At 35.1% G+C, this 22,103-nt stretch overlaps 2 long non-coding RNA genes across 2 annotated transcripts; one reads left to right on the forward strand and one right to left on the reverse strand.

The window, feature by feature from the left end:
* Window positions 1-139: 139 nt before the first annotated feature.
* On the forward strand, window positions 140-20,264 carry LOC114580115. Its single transcript, XR_003701392.1, has 2 exons — window positions 140-1,229; window positions 14,804-20,264. It is a non-coding gene; the product is annotated as an uncharacterized LOC114580115 (long non-coding RNA).
* LOC114580116 lies at window positions 12,571-14,804 on the reverse strand. The gene is made up of 2 exons (XR_003701393.1): window positions 14,428-14,804; window positions 12,571-14,295 (listed from the first exon to the last, which is right to left on the reverse strand). It is a non-coding gene; the product is annotated as an uncharacterized LOC114580116 (long non-coding RNA).
* Window positions 20,265-22,103: the final 1,839 nt, after the last annotated feature.

The raw sequence follows: 22,103 nt of genomic DNA on the forward strand, positions 1-22,103 counted from the left end.
CCGTTTTTTAAATGGGTTGAAAATTGAAACCCGAATTCGACCCGTTTGTTAAACGGGTTAATTCAAACTCGGATTTTTCGAGTCGGGTTCGGGTCGGGTCAGTAAACACTTAATGAATTTGTGAGGAAGTCTAGCTTAATTTATATACGGGATATTATGGGGATAAGGAGAATATGGCAAGATTTTTTTTTTTTTTGGTGCTATAATGCCCCTTGTATGTATGTTTGCTAATGAAAAACAAATAAAATTCATAAAGTCTTCCAATCAAAAACATCTTTAATTTATATGAAAAATATTTGAATTAATTTAAAAGGTGTAATTAACGAAAGTGATAGTTTATAATAAATTACATTATATGTATTAGAACAAATGGGCTTTTAAGTAACTTAAATTAACAGTCGAATAAACGGTTCGTTTATGTACATAAAACTTTATAGCAAGGTATTTTGTTTAATTTTTTTTGATATCACATAAATAACAACTTGTAAATTCAATCTAGATCAAATTGTAAATCTAAGCTTTTGAAGTGATTTCCAAGGAGAGAAGTGTAGCATTTATTTTGCAACTCTAAACTTGGTTAATGCTCTACTTGGCATTGATGGCATTATGTAGATTATACCATGGGGAGATTTGAGTGAGATTGTAGATTTTTATAAGAAGAAATTGTCATTAGTGTGGGATTAAATTATTTTGAATATGAGATTATGAAGGAAGGGAGTAATTTGATAGAATACTATCCAAAGGATCATTTAGTATTTACTAATCAAAGTGACATACACAAACAAGGTTAAAATATATATATATAGTGTTACCGCGGGCCTTGTTTGCTGGCGCAGCAAAACTAGGGTTACAGCCGGCTTAGTTCGCTGGCGCTCCGGTGAAGGGTGATGTGGACGGAAGGATTTTTTTCCCTGCCTTGCCAAGCTGGAGGAGGCGCAGAAATTTTAGGGCTGTAAAGGAGTCACTTAAGAATCAGCGATATCAAAGATGATCTTTTGGAGCGCAATGATTTTTCTAACATCTTTCTCCGTCTCGTTTATTGTTGGGATGCCCTAGAGGCGTTGCTGATGATTTCAGAGTATGCTTTTCTCCATCATTGTCTATAATGTCGGAAAAACTCGTCTGTCTTCCCCAAATCCTTGCCCCCCAAAATTCAAGAAACGACGGTAGTCACGAAATTTTGACCGACGTTGCATCGGAAGTAACGAAGGGAGCTCGCTCGCTGAGTGGTAGCGATCTTTCACCCCTTTTGCGTGCTTTTTCGTATTTCTCCTTTATTTCCGCGGATCTATCTGGATTTACTAAATCCAGGATTTAGGACAAACAAGTCTAAAACGCGGTGAAGCGGAGCGTAGACTTACCTTTTAACTTTGCTTTTTTTTTTAGCGTTTGGCAGGATTCATTAGTTCAATTCCTTCATCCAAACAGGCCATTAGAGGCAACTATTTTAGCCTTTTAATGGTTAGTTATTGTGGCATATTGGCATGGAGGCTCGCTTTCTACTATCCTAGTTTCCTTTTGTCTGCTTTTATCTGCATTGCCTCTCAAAAGACTTTTAAATACTAGCGGCAACTTTATATTCTCATAACGCTCATTATTTTTGGGGAGTAAAGCATTATTCTCAGGCAGCTTACTTGGTCTTTTTGGTTGGGAGCTTTGGGTACCAACCAAGAAGTCTTTTGGGTTTAAGTCTTGTGAATGTGATGTGTGGATGAGTTTGCCTTAATTGGCCTAAATGTCCCCCAAGAAATAAGAGCATTATTCTTATTGTTATTATCTGAGGTTCTTTCTCCTCTTTATGAGTTCCATACACAGCATGATGATGATGATTTAATGATCAACCACTATACACGCATAACACATTGATATCCCTATGCTTCTTATTTTTCTGATCTGGAATCTTTGGATGTCCTACAACTTTTTAGTTCATGACAGCTGCCATTAAAATGGGGATGCATAAATAGCTATCAGAAGAAAGCTTCTCTACTTGCCTTGTTTGATGGAATTTTCCTGTCATCTGACCCCTATCCCTATTTTTGGTTTTTCATTCTTCTTCTTTACTTTTTGAATTTAGTCAGTTCTTTTGGGTTCATTATTCTCTCTGAAGTTCCAATGACATTCCCGTTCTGAGTAGTTGTAGATTTATATTTATAGTGGATCAGCATATGATATTGTTGTGGAAGAAGCATTACTCGTTGGGTTGATCCACCAAGTTCTCTTTTTGTTGCTGTTATTAAATTTTAATTGCCAGTGCTTATCTATTTTATTAAGTGTTGATGCTGTGATGCATTGACTATTCAAATCTTCCATGGTTGAGTTTTCATATCTTTAATTGAGAATGACGAGGCATTAAAGATGCATGATATCTGCAAGTAACAGTTTCTTCCATTTTTTTTATTAGGGCTGAGATAGCAGCGTGAAAGCTTTTTCTCTTTTTCTATGATTGAGTGCTGGAGGCATCTTTGGATATCTGCTTATTGAAGCTCCATGCAACAGACATTGCTAATTCAGGAGGATTTGAATCTATTCCGCCTCCCCCCTGCTCTCTCTCTCTCTCTCTCTCTCTGTTATATATGTATTTTGTTTTCCTCAATAATGTGGTCGTTAATATTTCTCTTGGATTCTTATCATCAAAAAATTATGTTGGCGGGCATGAATCTCGAGGCAAAATCAAGTTGGAAGCTTCCGAAATTAATTTCAGAATCATATGATCTCTGATCTTAGCAAACTTATAATCGAACTGAACTTCTCGAGACGACGAACCCAATGACACCAAATTCTACTCAATCTGAGCCCAAATGGGTCCAAATCGAAGACTCTAAGCGACTTTGGAAGGTTTAATCCATAATTTGGATTACAAAACGTATTCCAAACTTGACATGCTTATAGTTGAATCGAGCGGCTTGACGAGACGAATCCCAGAGCCCAAGATCGCTGAATTTTGATATCATTAAGACATTCAAATGCTCAGTATGCGGTCCACAATGAAGTGCTCTAAAATTTTTTCATTTTTATGGGGCATGCCACTCTTAAATATCTGGAACCATTGCGGACAATGAGAAGGAATGTCCGAATTGTGAGGCATATTTTTACAATTATTGGCTGATCATTATATTCAAAACTCAAAACTTGCTTGTTAGTTATATTTTTTTCCTCAATAATGTGGTCGCTAATATTTCTCTTTGATTCTTATACTCATCTTGCTATGGCGAACTTCAAGGATGGCCTGAAAATTCTCAGGCAACCGATGTATTATTTTCCTTCTATATGCTTGAGGTGTGAGTGTACTTCTAGAAAGCTGCATTTTTTGTTTGTTGGAATAAAAGTCATATTGTTCTCTCTCTCTTTCTGTCCTAAAGGACTGCAGAAACCATGGTAGTTTGAGATGATCTGCATAAATAATATAATATAAAAAAAAAATTGCTCAGTATATCTTACTGGCAACCCAAGTGATTCTTCTTCTTGTTCATTACCTTAGAAATTCAAGAGTCTCTATCTCGATTCTATTTGTTATGTATGTTGGAAAATTGAAATTGCCCTGATGGGGGATAATATTTTTCATTTAAATTTGGTAATTTCAAGATTAGTGGCATTACATGACCATGTGTGCTGTGATTATCTGTTTTATGTGTGAAAAGTTTTGAGGGCAATGATGATGATGATTGAAAATTTAGCCATCAACTGCACATGGAGGCTATGAGATGTTCCTATGTTTCCTATTATAGGGCTTGTCTGGATGGCCTGGAACTTCTCAGGCAACCACATCTCCCATTAGCATGGCAATTAAAGTTTAGCAAAGTTTCTCTACTTATGTCAGGGATTCGTTGGCATGTGACCCTTCTTTTTTTTGCTTTCTTCTTCTTCTTCTTCTTATCCATTATCGGTTCTTGCTGCTTAGCTTTGCTACTTTTCTCTGGCTACTAGATGATTAATTACTTCTGGGAAGGCAGTGAGTTACTGGTAACAATTGACAATTTGGCCTTAGTTAATTCTTCCTCTACTACAGCAGAGAGGCATCAAGGATGGCATGAGGCTTGATATGTTATCAAAAAAATTATCTTGATTGGGCACGAATCTCTAGGCAAAATCTAGTCAGAAACTTCCAAAATTAAATCCGGGATCATATGACCTTCGATTTCAGCAAACTTATAGTCGAATTGAGCGTCTCGAAAATACGAAACCCAACGACACCAAATTCGACTCAATCCGAGCCCAAATGAGTCCGAATCAAGGATCTGAAGCTTTGTTGGAAGGTTCAAACCACAATTTGAATTACCAAATGGTTTCCAAACGTGACATACTTATAGTCGAATCTATAAGATGTACATCAAGTTTAGGCCTTCCCCCAAGTAAGGGCCTCATTTGTAATCAACTGCAATACTAGTGGATTCATTCAAATTGGGCTAGGCCCCATGGTTTTTCCCCCTTTTCAGGGGTTTTCCACGTAAAAATCTTGATGTCTCTAGTGAATGACACCCTCTCTTTTTATCTGATTGCGTGCCGGATCTTCGTACAAAGTAAAGATGTTAAACTTTATATTTTTCTACTGTAGTGAATACTCCAGGACACAACAAGGCCCCACTAAAAACGTAGTTGTAGTGCTATTAAATACTTCCCACAGTACTGCTTCTTTTACCAATGTTGCCGCTACTTCAAGAACTTGCTTATATTTAATTGTTTACCTGCACGTTCCAACTTTGTGTCAGATTCTTTTCAGGAGGAGGATCTGGAGGAATTTCTTTGCAAGACGCTTTTAATCACATTATTTCTCTATTTTCATTGTAGAGGCCGGATGATTTCCTTTCTCTAGGATTCTTACTCTTTTTTAATATATTAAAAAAATATATATATGTTTGCGAGCATATACTTTTGCAAGTTTGGCTGTCAATTATTTTGTTACATCTCTCTCGGTATGCCTCAAAGTTAGGTTTTTCTATTTTATGGCTTTTTTTCCTAGGTGGTGAGCAAGATTATGAAAAGTTCTTAGCTACTGAATACTCTCTTTTGTTAAGTTGTGAAGCTTATTTCTCAACAAAAGAAAATAGGGAACTCAAATTTTGCCGCAGAACCTCAAGTGGTGTATCCAACATTAGCGGGTTATTTTCTTTAATTGCTTCTTTGGGATTTTATTTTACTTTCAGCTGCGTTAATTTTTATTTATAAAGAGGGGTGCCGTGTTTATTTTTTATTCAAGACAAATTAGCTGTGATGTGGAAGATAATTCTACTGCCCTTTATATCTCTATGCATAGCAGTTTTACTTTCCATGTGATGGTTAGACATGAAGAATGTTTTCAAAAGTCAATAGGTGCCGCTAAATATTTATTTTCAAAGGATTATATCTAAATGATTGGTAGGAACTTTTACGCTTTCTCTCTATGTGATGTTTTCCAATGACGATCTGAGCCTTTTCTTTTTTCATCACTCATTTCCTTTGGAGTCTGTCAGATGTCATAATCCTGACCTTTGTGCAATGTTGTTAGGCAGGTTAGCAGGTAATTATTTCAATATGCTTTCATGAATTTATTCTTTAATTTCTGCTATCTATGAATGCTCCAGCTCTGAGTTCATTTTTTCATTACAGTAAGGAGGATCAACCTATGGTATTTATTGATTTAGAGAAAGCATTTGATAAAGTTCCAAGAGGAGGGCTAATGGAGAGTTCTAGAAAAGAAAGAGGTTAATAATGCTTATATTCAAGTAATTAAGCATATGTATGAAGGATTTGTTACTTGTGTTCAAACACAAGTTGATTTGACAAAGTATTTTCTTATTTTTGTTGGATTACATCAAGGATCAACCTTAAGCCCATATCTTTCTGCGTTCGTCATGGATGTTCTCACTAGACATTTGCAAAAGGTTGTACCCTGTTGTATGCTTTTTGCTGATGATATTCTTTTTGTTGATAAGACTAAAGAGGGAGTCGAAGGTAAATTAGAATTATAGAGGTCAATCTTAGAGTCTAAAGGTTTTCATTTGAGTATATCTAAAACTAAATATATAAAATGTAATTTTAGTTGTAATAGATTTAGTGGAGGGATTGTGACTTTGGGCGACTAAGTCATTAATAAGAGTATACGATTTAGATATCTTGGGTCTATTGTTCAAAGTGATGGTGAAATAGTTGAGAATATTATTAATAGACTTCAAGTTGGATGGTTGAAATGGAGGAATGCATTAGGCTTATTGTGTGAGAAAATTCTCACTCAAACTTAAGAGAAAATTTTATAAGATGGTGGTGAGACTAGCAATGCTTTATAGTGTAGAATGTTGGCCATTAAACGAGAAACAAAATATTAAGTTACGTGTTGTAGAGATGAGGGTGCTCAGGTGGATGAGTGGCTTTACTCTTGAAACATGATACAAAATGAGTATATTCATGAAAAGGTTGGAGTAGCTCCAGTGGATGATAAGAATAGGGAGAGTCGCCTTAGATGATTTGGTCATATAAAATGGCAGCCTTTCGATGACAGAGTGACAAGAGTAGATGTATTAGATTTGGCTTATGTTAAGAAAGGTAGAGGTAGACCTAAAATGTCTATTACATCATAAGAGCCTCTTAAAACTTTTTGTTTTACACCAAGTTAGAGGGATTAGTCCTCTTTCCCTCACGGAAATAAGAATGATATTTCTTTTTTTAACATTTTATATTCGTGAAAAGGATCAAAATAATTTCTTGATTTTTTGCCTAAAATGACCCTCAGCAATATTAAATGATTATTTTGGTCCATCAAAATTTTAAAGAATTAAAATAGTTATACGATGAGGACCATTTTTTATTGCTGCACTCAAATGTTCCAAATTTGTGAAACTCATATCTGTAACTGATAAGTGCTATTTAATAAGAGTGTCATTGAGATATGCTTAAAAATTCTTTTGGATAACAATAAAGCTACCATGGTGTGGAGATAAGAGAGTTGCTAAAATGGTTGGGATTTACTATTTTTTGTGGCCAATATATTTTTTAGTTTCTGCTGTAAATGAATGTTACAGCATATGGATAATACTCTGCATTACAAGGTCTTGCCGCATAAAGGTGAAAGAGTTATGGGTGATATTATTTTTTGTTTATGAAATCAGTTTACCCCGCCCTAGCCGTAATGCCAGAGACATAAAGCTTCAATAGGCAACCTGTGCAGAATTCATGATTTTAGCTTTTTATGGCTGTAGCTGAGAGATCAAAGTGGAAGCTTGTTCTCAACTTTTCCGAAGTCTTGGCAAATCAATTGTTCTCATGGAACTCACCTTGATCTGTTGATTGGCTTAAATGTCTTAAAAATAATTGTGTGACTGTAATCCCAGTTGTGGTCTGCATTATTGCTAGCTGGCAAAATCCTCCATGCCTTGGAATTGCGGTAGGTGCACTTTTCTAGTGCAATTTTTTTTTTTAACAAAAATTTGTTTTAAAAAGCAATAAGAAAGCTGTCTCAAATAAAGTTTATGGGGTTGTTTGGATGCTAGATTTATGCCAGATTTGAGCTAAATCCAGCCAAACAACCAAAAATGCAAAACTAAATCTCACGGTAAATCAAAGCTGGAGTTGACCAAAAATTCCCTCTTTTCGTGGTAAATTCCGGATTTTTGAAATCCTTTGGGTTGACAGATTTACGGGATTTGGCCAAAGAAGCGCACGAAAGGGAGAAAGTTACCTTCACAGCAAGCAAGCTCCTGTTGTTGCTTCCGATCAAAAAATGTCATAATTTCCGATCCAACAGGAATGTAATGTCGTCAAGGAGCAAAGTGGAACATCGACAAAGAAGAACTCGTGCAAAACTCTACACTTATGTAAAGGAACGAAGCTGAACGAAATATAGAAGGGAAAACTAAAACCTAAGAGTTGTGCATTGAACTGCCAAACAATCTCTACTCAAGTCTGGTCTTGAGATTTATAACTTGATTTCTTGAAGTGCACAATTTACTTTTCAAAAGGCATTCTAACATAGCTATCTTTCAAAGATTTTTTGGGAATATGGCGAATATTGATGACTGTTTTGGGGCCTGACCAGTGATCGTTCACGTGCATTAGCTAGCTATCTCTTGTCTTGTATACTTTATTTGGCAAGAAAGGAATGCTAGACTTTTCTGGAATGAATTTCAAACTCCCCACGAAACCTATTTTATCATATATCGAGCATTAATGTCTAAACTTCAAAAGTGGAAAAGCTGCAGGGAGTTTATCATCATCATTGGTTCGTGAGTGGAGCGGTTCTGTTTTCACTGTTCCTATCGGGTTCTTTTTGGTGTTTTGGCTTTGCTGGACGGTGATGAGGCTATTATGCTCTTACGTCAACCCTGGATGGCCGTAGCTTTATATTAGCAACCATGCTGCATTTCTCCTAACAACTGTTATTCTGTGATCTTGTTTGCGCTGTTATGCTCTTCAAACCATATTCTTTTTTACCATTTGATAGCTATATTGCTCGGCAACCGGGTTGATCTGATCCTGGATGATTACTTCAACTCATGGTGGGAGCTTTGTTCGGCCTTTTGAGTCCAGAATGTTTTTCCCTTTCTTTGCTCTGTGGTTTAAATTTACTTGTCATTGTGGTCTAACTGACCCGATATAGTTTTGGTTTTTATTTACTGCTCTGATATGTCCTTTTCTTTTTCGATCTTTTGAGTTGTAATTGGGTCACCTTTTGTAACATTTCATTATAGTTATGAAAATGGGCGCTGTCCCTTAATTTTTCCACACGCACACAAAAAAGGGATTTTTACATACATTACATCTAAAATTATTGAAAATACATATTTAACACATAAAGTTCTATATTTACTAATATACCACCTAAAATCTCATTGTCATTCTATTCTATCACTCCATTGAAGTGAAGAGATACTTGTATTCACTGTGAAAGGATGCCATTGATGGGAAAGACAGTCATTGATGGTGATTTTTGACCGAAGGTTTAAACGGAATGTTAGAATTGATTAAAAGAGGTGTTTTAGGTGCTAATTTGTAAATGTAGAAGTTTAGGCGTTAAACATGTCTTTTTAATAGTTTTAGATGTTATGTATGCAATAACCCCCCAAAAAAAAGATTGTTTGGGATAGGGATGCTAGAGAAGGCTCCTATCTTACATTTAAAGCAAGTCTATTAGCTCCTGAAGTCCATTTTATTCTACCAGTTGCCTCATTTTATATGAAATCCTATCAGTTGCCTCATTTTCACCGGGAAATACGATTGGGTGGGGTTGGGCTCACTTTCGTTCTGTTTGCCTCTTTTTTATCTGATCTGCCCCTTGAGGTAACTATTTTAGCATTTTGATGGTTGTTTGATGTGACATGAGCGTGAAAACTCGCTTTCTGCCTTTATCTGCCCTGCATATCAATGGGCTTTTAAATACGAATGGCGACTTTATCTTCTCACAACGCTCTTTTTTTGAGGGGTGCTATTATCTGAGATTTCGTGTTTTTGTGATCTGAAATTTTTGGGTGTTCTGCAGCTTATGAGGCAATGACAGCTGCTATTAAAATGTTGATTCATGCATGGATGTCAGTAGAGAGCTTTTCTACTTGCCTTGATGGATTTTGCTATCATCTGACCTCTATGCCTATTATTGGTCTCTCGTTCTTCTTTTTTATTTTTGACAAATTTTCTGTCCTTTTGGGTTCTGAATGTTTCACAATGGACACGGTTGGATGCTTTAATCTCTCAAAGTTCCTATAACATTCCCGTTTTGATTAGTTGCTGATGTATATTTAAATCGGATCAGCATATGAGATTGAGTGGAAGAAGCTTGACTCATTGGGTTGTTGCACTAAGTTCTTTTGTTGTTGTGACTAACATCAAATTTTAATTGTTGATGTCCTGATGCATTGCCTACTCGAATCTTTTGCTGTTGAGTTCTCCAATCTATAATTGAGAATGATGATGCATCAAAGATGACCTGATATCCACAAGCAACAGATGCTACCATTTGATAACAATCACAACAAAAAGAAAATATGTCAAATGAGAATAGAATGAGTGTGTTGGTTCTTTTTTTCTTATTTTTTTTAAGAATCAAGGTGATGCACAAAATTAGAGTAGAAATTCTACTCAATAGTTATAGGAAAGAAAAAAAAAAGGTGATGCACAAAATTGTGCGAATATAGAGGAATTAAGTTAACGAATCATGCATTAAAATTATGTGAGAGAATAGTTGAGCATAGTTTATGATGTGATATTAATGCTTCTTAGATTAAAGCTATATATTTGTGGAGAGGTTTGATGGAGAAGTATAGAGAGAATAAGACGATCTACATATGATATTTATTTAGAGTAAGCATATGATAAACTTTTATGAGAAGTGCTCTAAAGAGATCTAGAAAAGAAAAGAGTTAGTAATGTTAATTGATATATCATCAAAAAATTATGTTGATCGGGCATGAATCTCGATGCAAATATTAGTCGGAGGCTTCAAAATTAAAATTAGGACCATTCAAACTTCAATTTCAGCAAGCTTATAGTCGAATTGAACATCTCAAGGAGACGAATCCAACGACACCAAATTCGATCCAATCAGTGCCCAAATGGGTCCAAATCAAATAACCAAAGCCTATTTGAAACTTGGAAGCTTCAGAACATTAATCAGATGACTAAATGATATCCAAATGTGACATACTTATAGTTGAATTGAGCTGCTTGACTAGGTTAATCCAACAAGCCCAAGATTGTTGAATGCTAACATCATTAAGACACTCAAATGCTTGATAAACAATCCATGATCGAGGGAGTTGATATCGGCCTTCCATTGAAACCCTCCCAACTCAAATTTTCTAGTCATGAAATACAATCTCTATCTACTCCAAATTTCTAGCACGCAACACTTATATTTAAATCATTAAGGATATGTATACAAGAGTTTTAATATGTGCTCAAATACAAGGTTGTTTGATCAACTATTTTTCTTTTGTTGGATTACATCAAGGATCAGCGTTAAGCCCATTTCTTTTTGTTTTAGTGATGGATGTTCTTACTTTAATTTTATTTTCCTCAGTAATGTTATCATCGAGATATCTGTTGGTAGAGGTGTGCTGGTGATTGCCAACAAGTGACTAATCTTCTGCAACCCAGAGGTTTCTTTATACTCATTTTGCAAAGTCGAACATCAAGGATGACTTGAAAATTCTCAGGCAAACGATGTTATGATTCTCCCTATTTATGCTTGAGGTTGGAGGGCTTTTAGAATGCTGATTATTTATTAGTGTTGATATTCAATAGTCATATTGTACTCTTTCTCCTTCACTCTTGAAGTAGGATGCAGTTGGTATGGTAATTTGTGATGATATGTTTATATATTAATCCTTAGCATATCTTACTCGCTGTCCGAGTGCTCTACCTTTCCTTATGCATTACCTTAGAAATTAAAGAGCCTTTGTCTCCGCTCTATTTTTTATGCATGTTGGTAAATTTTCTCACAATCTATCAAGATGAATGGAAATTTTAAATTGCACGGATGGGGGATTATATTTCTCATTTACAGATGAAAGACCTATCAATAGCCTCATCTGCCCCTAGAAATACAATTTAAAAGGTCTAATCATTTCGCATTTTCAAGTTTAGCGGTATGCAAATAAAATGTAGTAGTTTGCTGTGATTATCTATTCCTTGAGTGAAAGTTGTGAGGGCAACAACGGTGATGATTTAGAATTTAGCCATCGATTGTACATGAGGGCGATGAAATGTCCCTATGTTTCTTATGATATGGCATGTCTGGATGGCTTGGAGTTTCTATGGAAAGTTCATCTTTCACTAGGATGGGAATTAAAGTGCAGAAAAGCTTCTCTACTCGTCTTATGTCATGGATTCATTGTCATCTAAGCCTTCTTGTTATTGTTTCTTCTTCTACTACTTATTCTTCTCGCAGCACTGTGGCACCAATTTGGGGCGCTGTGGCGCTCAAGCTCACAGCGGTGTGACATTTCCACAGCTCTGGGGCGTTGTACGAAAAAAATAGCTTAGGTTGAACAGTTTGGGCAAGGTTGTGGATCTTATAACTGTGTACCTAACTTTTTCTGAATCTTTATTTTATCCAGCTTGGGTTAGACAGTTTGGGCATGGTTGAGATGATCTTCTACGAGTTTGAACATTATTTTTATGGTAACATTCTCTTTGATCAAGCAAGGGTCTAAATTCTAATGAGGTTGTTTCTTATGTTATATATACACTAGTGGCTCCCGGGAAGGGTTTCTTCTTTTAGCCTTGGGAGAGCAGAGTAGTAAAAATATTGAGGGATAGAAAAGTTTCCTGGTGTTGCTATTTGGTTTGTCTATAAAGCCATCTGCTCGATTTAAGTGAATACATATCTTCTTTCTCTTATATTGAATGGAGTTGCATAGGGGAAAAAAAAGGCGGCGGCATTTATAGATGAGAGGGAGAGAGAGGTCATGTTACCACTTATTTGAAATTTAGAGGGAAATCGAGATATGAGGATAGTTTCTTATTGCTTTTTAAAGTAATTTTTAGTAAAAAAATTAAATAATTTTTTTTTTATTAGGAAACAGTTTTAAAAATCAATAACAAAGCTGTCCCAAACAATGCTGTAGTCTCTTTCACTTGATGTAATAGTGATTCATGTTTTGGTTGGGCAATAGTATAATTAAAACTTCGTTTTCATCATTTAATATAGTTCTTAATGATATGGCAGTTATAAAGATTTGTGCCATAAACATAAAATGTACTAGTGTGTTATTATTTCTTCTAAATAAAAAGTTTGGAGGGCTATGATGATGATTTAGAATTTAAAGTGAACGAGCTCATTTGGTAGCTCAAAAAAACTAGTTATATATGTTAGTGAAGTTGCTCATTTGATAGATCAAGAATAATCGTTAGACATGTTCATGAACATGCTTGTTTGATATTTTAAAAAAATTCACTAAATATGTTTGTAAACATGCTCGATATAATTATTTGTTAGGAGGCTCGATATAATTATTTGCTTGGAGGCTCGATATAATTATTTGCTAGGAGGCTCGATAAAGCTAGTTTGTTAAGTTAACGAACATCTAGAAGCAGAGCTCGTTTATAGTTATTTAAGGTTTGTTTGTTTAAAGCTCGATAAGCAGCAAACGAACTAAACATGAACCAAACATGAACACTCATTAATTTAAACAAATCAAACATGAACACAAACAATAAAGCTCGAATCAAACACGAACCAAACTCGAATAACCTAAATAATAAATGAACACAAACATGAACATTCATATACTTGGCTCGACGCTGTTCGTTTGCAGCCCTAATTGGTTCTAAATGGTGCATGTCAGGATGGCCTGGAGTTTCTCGGTCAACCACAGTTGACATATGTTGGTAATTCAAGCTTTGCAAAGCTTTTCTGCTTGTCTGATGTCGTGGATTCATTGTCATCATCTTAGCCTTATTCTTATTCATTTCTTCTTCTTTCCTTTTTTATATTGTGATCCATGTCGTTGAGTTTGTTTTGGTGGATTTAGCGCAAAAAAAAAAAAATGTTTACCTTATTGATGTAAACACTCCTATTTCATAATTTTAATGTATTGGTGGAATGACAGCCTTGCTATAAAAAAAAATTGAAATTTCGTTGAAGAATAAAATACTACTGGTTTATAGATGGATATACTATTAGTAGCCTCGTTTCCTCCATGAAATACAATTCAGAAAGCCTAATCATTGAACTATTATTGAAGATTAGTGCCACACTCATAAAAGGTAAATAGAGTGTTATGATTATCTCTTTTATGAGTTCAAAATTGTGAGGAAGATTATAATGATGTTGATTTATAAATAAGAGGGGTGTAAAGGGTTTCAAATGCACGAGTTTTAAAAATGTTATTGTTTAATCTGAACTAAAAAAATAGGGATTAACCTACGGACCATTTTATATTATGTCATTTTTTTATCCAACACCTAAATTTTTTTATATTTCATGTCTATTATCCATAGATCAAATACAAGAGCCAGGAATGAAATATTATAATTTATAAGTTGGTATGAGTGATAGGAATGAAATATAGGATTGATATATTAACCTTTTTCTCTGAGAAGATTAAAAAACTTTTAAACACTCTTTCTTTCTCCCCCTTTTGCTCTCTTGAGAGTCAATGAGATATTCTTACAGATGCTTTTGAATAACGAAAGCTATCATAGGAGTTACTAAAAGTGTTTGGATTTTTTATTTATAGGCTTATCTATTTTGTAGTTTCTGCTGTCAGTGAATGCTACAGCATATTTGTTAGTTCTCTGCATTGCAAGTTCTTTAGCTTTCTTAATGGATTCACTCTACAATATCTCACGTTGCTGGCATCTCTCTGTCTCTCGAGCAATTATTAGGTCCTTTCACTGGATGTAGAGGAAGGTTCGGTTTTAGGCAAAAATAGGTCAAAAAGTGCAAATACCGAGTTTTTTGAAAAACTCGGTATTTTTTCAAAAAACTCGGTATTTGCACTTTTTTAGTCAAAACCGAACCTTCCTCTAGGTCCTTGCACCGGACCAAATAAAAGTTCCTTACTCATTAGAATGCCACATTGTTCTTTTTCATCAAGAATGGCCCGCAGCTTTAAGGCTTTGAAGGTGGTAGATTTAAAGAGTTTTGGGTGATATTCTACTTTGTTTATCGATTATGTTTACATGTTTCTTGATGTCTGGTCCGGAGGCTAACTAGAATGTGCAACATCATCCGGTACACAGTGGTACCAAAAACTGGTAGAAAAAAAGTGATGTGGCGAGCTATGATTGGCCTCCGGACTGTCCGGTGTCCGTACAGAATAATTTTTCGATGCTGGCTTGTTTGTTAGGGATTGAGGTCCTCTAATCCAGTCTTTGGATCTTTGTTGATGCACAGTGAGTGTTGTTTAGCATTTATTGCTACGTCCGGACTCCGCACAGAATAATTTCTCCTTCTTGCTTCTTTGGTCTGATCTGTGGCAGTAATCGCTTATATGACGAAGCTTCTTTGCCTCCGTCGACTTCTGACAATAATAAGGTATTTAAATGCTGAACAAACATTCTATGATCAAAATAATCAATATAAGTCGTCTGTTGGATTGTTCTGGATTTTCTTTATATTTATGGACATGCCACACTTTTAAAAATAAGGAACCATTGTGGACAATGAGAAGCAATATCCGAATGTTGAGGTATATTTCTACAACTAATGGCTGATAGTTATATTCAAAACTCAAAACTTGCTTGTTAGTTGTATTTTGTGTTCCGTAATCATCAAGATTTCTCTTGAAAGAATTGGGCTGGTGATTGATCAACAAGTGACTGATCTTCTGCAACCCATGTTTCTTGATACTCATTTTGCAGTGGCGAACATTAAGGATGGCTTGAAAATTCTCAGGCAATCCATGTTATGATTTTCCCTATTTATCCTTGAGGTGAGAGGAATTTCAGAAAGCTGTTTTTTGTGTGTTGGAATTCAGTAGTTATATTGTCCTCTCTCTCTCTCTCTCTCTCTCTCTCTCTCTCTCTCTCAGCACTGTGCTGTATATATTATTGCAAAAAAAAATGCTCAGCATGTCTTACTGGCAACCCAAGTGTCGCTACCTCTTCCTGATCATTACCTTAGAAATTCAAGTGCTTCTGTATCCATTATATTTCTTTGCTAGTTGGAAATTTGAAATTGCACTGATGGGGGTTAATATTTTTCATTTAGAGATGGAAGGCCTATCAGTAGCTTCATCTCCACATGAAACACAATTGAAAAAGACTAATTATATGGCATTTTTGAAGATTAGTGTCATACAAATAACATTTAGTAGTGTGCTGTGATTATCTCTTTTATGAGTGAAAAGTTGTGAGAGCAATGATGGTGATGATTTAGAATTTAGCTGTTGACAGCACATGGCGGCTATGAAATTTCCTTATGTTTCCTATGACATGGGATGTTTGGATGGCCTAGAGCATCTCAGGCAACCACATCTCCCATTTGCATGGGAATTAAAGAGTAGCAAAACTTAGAATGCGAAACAAGCATATACGTGAAAAGGTCAAAGTAACTTCAATGGCAGATAAGATTAGAGAGAGTTGTCTTAGATTGTTTGATCACAAAAAATGCTGACCTTTCGATGATCCGGTTGGGAGAGTAGATCTGACCTATGTTTTAAAAGAGGTAGACATAAAAAGACTTGGTTAGAAAGTATTAGAAATAACTTTTGTTTAGTTGATTTAAATGAGAATTTGACTTTTAGTACGACACAATGGAGAAAAATGATTCATGTATAACCCATGTATAGGGATAAAAGCTTGTTGTTGTTGTTGTTATCGTTGGGTTGGACAGTTGTGAGCTAATCTTGTACAAGTTTGAAGATTGCTCCCCATTATTTTGTTAGACAACTGCATTATTTGCCTCAAGAAATTACTAGTCTGCATGTTATTTTTATGGTTTTGTAACATTTTCTTTTCTCAAGTAGAAGCAAGGGTTTAATTAAGGGTATGTTCCCTATTTATCTTCTTAGCCTATGCTGACCTTAAAGAGGGATGGCCTTGGGAGACAAAAACAGTGAGAGACGGAAAAGTTCATACATCATGGATCCTGTACTATTAGTTCTGCCTACGAAGTTGGTTGCTCGATTGAAGTGAATGCTTATGCTCTATCTTTCTCTCATATTGAATGGAGTTGCATAGGGGGCAAAAAAACAGCATTTAAAGATGAGAGTAAGAGAAAGAGGTAGAGAGGAAAAATTATGATTGATCTGTCATAAAAAAATAATCATGATTGGGCATGAATCTCGAGGTAAAATCAAATTGGAAACTTTTGAAATTAAATATGGGACCATCCGATCTCTGATTTCAGCTAACTTATTGTCGAGCTAAACATCTCGAAAAGACAAACCCAACGACACCAAATTCGACTCAATATGAGCCCAAATGAGTCCAAATCAAAGACCCGAAGCGCATTTGGAAGGTTTAAACTAAATTAGGTGACCAAATGTTTTCCAAGTGTGACATGCTTATAGTCGAATCGAGCGGCTCGACGAGAGTAATCTAACGGACCAAAGATCTATGAATTCTGACATCATTAAGACACTAAAATACTTGAGAGGAAATGAAATAAGAGAGGAGAGCTAGAGAAATATGAGATCTTTCTTGCCACCAAGCTCCTCTTCGACCACCGCCCGGCCACCGACTGTTGCCAGACTTACTCCTAGCCACCAATTGTCTTGTCATATATTTTCAAGACTTGGTAGCCTTGACCACCTCCCTCATCTGTCGACTATGGTCTTGCTAACCAAACAAATATGTCAATACTGATTCTTCTAATTCCCACCATGTAATGCACTCTATATGATGTATATTTGCTACATCAGGCTAAGGCCTTCCCCCCAAGGAAGGTTCTCATTTTGCAATCGACTGTAAACACTAGTGTCTCTTATGAATGCTGCACCCTCTCTTTTATCTGATTATGTGTTGGATTGTGTTACAAAGGTAAGATGTTAAACTTTGTATTTCTCTATCACCGTGAATATTCTAGGACGCAACAATGATATATTTGAAATTGTGATGGAGATTAAGGGAGTTGAAGCACATGATCTGATAGTGATTCATGTTTTTGTTGGTAACAAAGAACTGTTGTTGGTAACAAAGAACTGTTGTTGGATACTTATTTTTTCATTATAATTTATATAAATGCAATTCGTACCAGAGAAGTAATTTTTGATAGTTCTCAAGTTCCATGTTTGATGTCGTGTCTGAAGATCCCTAATGAGTTTGTTAGTAGTGCACTCTCTCTCTCTCTATACACTCGCACACACATATATTTGAAGATTGGTGTCGTACTCATAATGGGTAATAGACTAATAATTCTGAGACTATTTCTTTCAGGATTTAAAAATTGTAAGGAAGATTATGATGTTGATAATGATTTAGAATTTAGCTTGGTTGTGCAGGGTTGCTCATTGCTGTGGAGTATCTCTATGTTTTTTATAGTACAACATGTATTCGATGCCTAAATATGAATTATTCATGAACAATGAATTTTTTTGACTCTCTAAGTGAAAGGGGATCTGAAGATCAACGTGAAGGCAAGTAACTCCTTTACTGTGGGGAATGTCTTAGTGGTAGTGCTGCTGGTCCCCCAGTATGATTTCCTCCACACCCTTTGATTATATTGACAAGTCATCAAGGATGGCCTTTAGTAACAATTGATGCAGCCGTCAGCTATTTTTACCCACTTTTTTGGATGCTTGATCTACTATCTCTTTTACCTTTTGTCTATCTTTAGCTTTGGGAATATCCAAGGGCTTTTGAACTCTCTCTAGACCCTTTGTTTTGCATATGTAATACATCATCGAGAATTGCCTTGATCGTGCTTTCTCGATCAGGAATGAATCTTGATGTATATTTGAATCGGAAACTTCCAAAATTAATTTTGGGACCATTTGAGCTTTGACTTTTGCAAAGTTATAGCCACGTTGTATGTCTCGATTAGACAAATTCAATGACGCGAAAAGTGGTCCAATCTGAGTCCGAGTGAGCCTGATCAAGCACTTGAAGTGTAATTGAAAACTTCTAGGCATTAATTAGATAACTAAAATAGATCTTTAAATCTTGCATACTTATATTTGGATCAAGCATCTCGACGAGAAATCCAACAATCCTCTCTTAATTTCGATAACAATAAGGCATTTAAAATGTTGAATGAATGCTCTATGATTAAAATAATTAATACATGTTGCTGATTGATTGTTCCAGAATTTCTCTATATTTATCAGACATGCCACTTTTAAAATCATGAAGCATTGTAGACAATGAGCTATAATATTTGAATGGTGAGGTATATGTTAAACTCAGATAATTGGAGAAGGAAAATGCCTAATTTTATTGCATAAAGCTCTCTCTATTTATAGATCTATACAAAATATCTTAATAAGGAAACAAATAATTACAAAATAATGTATGATTGTACTAGTATAATTCTTACTAAATCAACCACCAAAACATGGATGGAGATTGGTGTGATTCAGGTGAGCCTTCCATGGATCTTCATGCTGGCCATGGGATCAAAAGGGAAGGGACGGCTTGGATTGATGGGATGAAATAATTAATGACTGATAGGTATATTCAAAACTCAAAGCTTGCTTATTTTCTGCAATAATGTGATCTCTCGAAAGAATTGGGTTGGTGATTTCCAACAAATGACTGATCTTCTTCTCCCCAAGTTTTTTATACTCATTTTTCAATGGTGAACATCAAGGATGGCCTGAAAATTCTTAGGCAACCGATGTTGCATAATTTTAATGAATGATACATTAACTAAATTCTTCTATAATTCACACACGAGTGTGTATCATTTTTATTCTTAAAAGTAAGAATCAATGCTCCTTCACTCATCTGACATCTTTTTAGCCCTCAAAATAATATTAAGAAGTTTAATAAGTCAAAAAATTTCTTGTTGTTTTATGCCAAAATCGTTTCATGTGTGCGTGGGAATTAAATTTGCAATGAGAAGCAATATCTGAATGGTGAGGTATATTTCTACAATTAATGGCTGATAGTTATATTGAAAATTCGAAGCTTGCTTGTTAGTTAGTTGTATTTTGTTTTCCTCAATAATGTGATTGCCAACGACTGACTGATCTTCTACTACCTAGGTTTCTCATAATCATTTTTCAATGGTGAACATAAAGGATGGCCTGATAATTCTCAGGCAACCGGTGTTGTATAATTTTAATGTATGATACTTTAATTTAATTCTACCATAATTCACACACTCTTGTGCATCATTTTTATTCTTAAAAGTAAGAGCCAATACTCATCTGACATCTTTTGTCTTCAAAATAATATTAAGAAGTTTAGCAAGCCAAAAAATTTCTTGATCTCCTAAGCATTTTCACATTTCTATATGAAGTGTCATCTTTCGAAGACGACATATTTGAAAAGAAAAAAAAAATCTCAATTGGTTTGGCTATGTACAATTAATAGTTGAAAATGTGCAAATTAGACTAGTTGATAAAATTAGTGTTAGCGGATAGAATTGTTCAAAATGATTTCTGATGAATATATATAAAACCTCAAATAATACTAAACAAGTATGAGAAATGAGGATTCATTATGTGGATCCCAAATAGTTATGATAAAGGCATATGGCTAATGATGATGATGATGGGCATTATAATGACATGCTTAACAACCAGCCAGCAATTCCTCTTCCTCATGTGATTATGGTGTGGTGTACAAGTAAAGCTTAGATTTATTAGTGAACCGCTGCAGTGGTACTGCTTTTTCTAGATTTGTAATGTCATGAGTTTGGGGGTTTCTTTCTCATTTCTTGTATATTCTAATAATTTTTTTAAGGCCTTCAATTTTACCCTATATTCTTTGATTTCGGGAGCTTATGTGATCTCAGTTTCATGCTCTCATCTCTCAATTTTGATGCCAATTTTTGTGGGGTTTTATTAACTAACTTTTGATTTCATTCTCCCTCATCTCCTTTGACAAGATATATTTTTAATGCATTGTCTTATATGAAGGATATTTACCCACAAAATGTGGAATCTCTTTCGCTTTACTCTATAACTCTTGGATATAGATACGTGCTCTTGAGTTACTTGCAAGTTTTGCAAGATTAGGCCTCATATTAACTGTCTTTGTTCCTGCTTTCTTTTTCTTTTTAGAATGCTCTCTTCTCAGAAAATGTGCATAGATTGAGAGTGCTTGACATTTTACCGGCTGTTGCTATTTTCTTGTAAAATCTTTATCCATCTGAATTTGATTTTTGGCAGAGCCTCTTATTTTAAAGAGGCTTATGTGTGGGTTTTGCTATATTGTTTTTCTGGTTTCATCATACTCTCAATTAGAGGTGTAAATGAGTAGAATCATGCTCAAGTCTCCGTTCAAAATTGCGCAACATGAGGCTTGCCTTAAGGCCCGCCTCAGCGCAATTCCAGTAAAATATGCCTCAAGGCTAACGCCTCGAGCTTTTTTTAATGAAGCTTATGCTTCATCTTGGATGAGGCGCGCCTCGTCTCGCTGGCATGAGACGTACGCCTCACTCTATATATATATATATATATATTATTAATTTAAAACTTACCTAAATCCGATACAAAAGCCCCAAAAAAATCAAGCCTTCTTACATCCCCAAGCTGCGACAACTTTCTCTTGATTGCCTCGACCTCTAGCCCACAGCCTTCACTGTAGCAACCACCTTTGTAGTTGTCCTAGAGGATCACTAGAAAGTGGCACGCCACCATCATCTCCTCTTAAAATTTTGGAGTATTATCTTTAGGTTGATGACATCCATTTATGAAAGATGAAGATGATTGAAATAAATGAAGCAGCAAATTGAGAGATATTGGACCCTACAGGAAAGAGACCAATTTGTTATGACCATGACTCAACTAAAAATCACATTTGTAATGATAGTACAGATGATTTCTGAGTTAATTATTTTAGCTTTCTTTAGGAATTAAACGTAGATGAGCAGACAACTAAGAATGAAAAAAATTAGAGCTGAACTTGATGTTATATGATACTTTTATGCAATTTATATATTTTATATTCTTTTGTTCCTGTATTTTTTGGATTTTAATTCTATTTCACATAATTTATCACTTAACACTTCGCATCTTATACAATTTGTTGTTACATATGTATTTAAATTTGTTAATTCATATTTCAATAGAAAGTTAATGTGTCATCTTTTAATATATTATTTGGATATTATATAAAAAATCACTTTTAATTTTATTTTGACTTTACGCAATTTTTAGATTTTGAGACTTACGCCTCAAAATGCCTTAAGGCTTATGTCTCGCCTCACGAACGAAAAACGACTCAATTGAGGACGCTTGAGCTCGACCTTCATTCTACAAGTTTGAGTTGGCTCACGTGCCTGCTTGTTTGTAATGAAAGAAAATGATTATTATTTAAGCAATTATTATAAGATAATGGTAAAATGAATGATAAATTAGAAGAAAAAAATAAATAATAACTTTATATAAGAAACTAAGAGAAAATTTTTAAACATTTTAAGAATCATTGTCCTTAAAATCATGAATGCTATTATAGTTTAAATATATTTTATATTACTATATTTTAAACGAGTTGGCTCACAAGCTAACAAGGTGAGTCAGGGCTAGCTCAAGCTTGACTTCTTAGCTTATCGAGCTAAGTTTGTAAGCCATTTATCGAGTTGA

The sequence above is a fragment of the Dendrobium catenatum genome, unplaced genomic scaffold (assembly GCF_001605985.2).
Source record: "Dendrobium catenatum unplaced genomic scaffold, ASM160598v2 fragScaff_scaffold_763, whole genome shotgun sequence".
Classification (NCBI taxonomy): Eukaryota; Viridiplantae; Streptophyta; class Magnoliopsida; order Asparagales; family Orchidaceae; genus Dendrobium; species Dendrobium catenatum.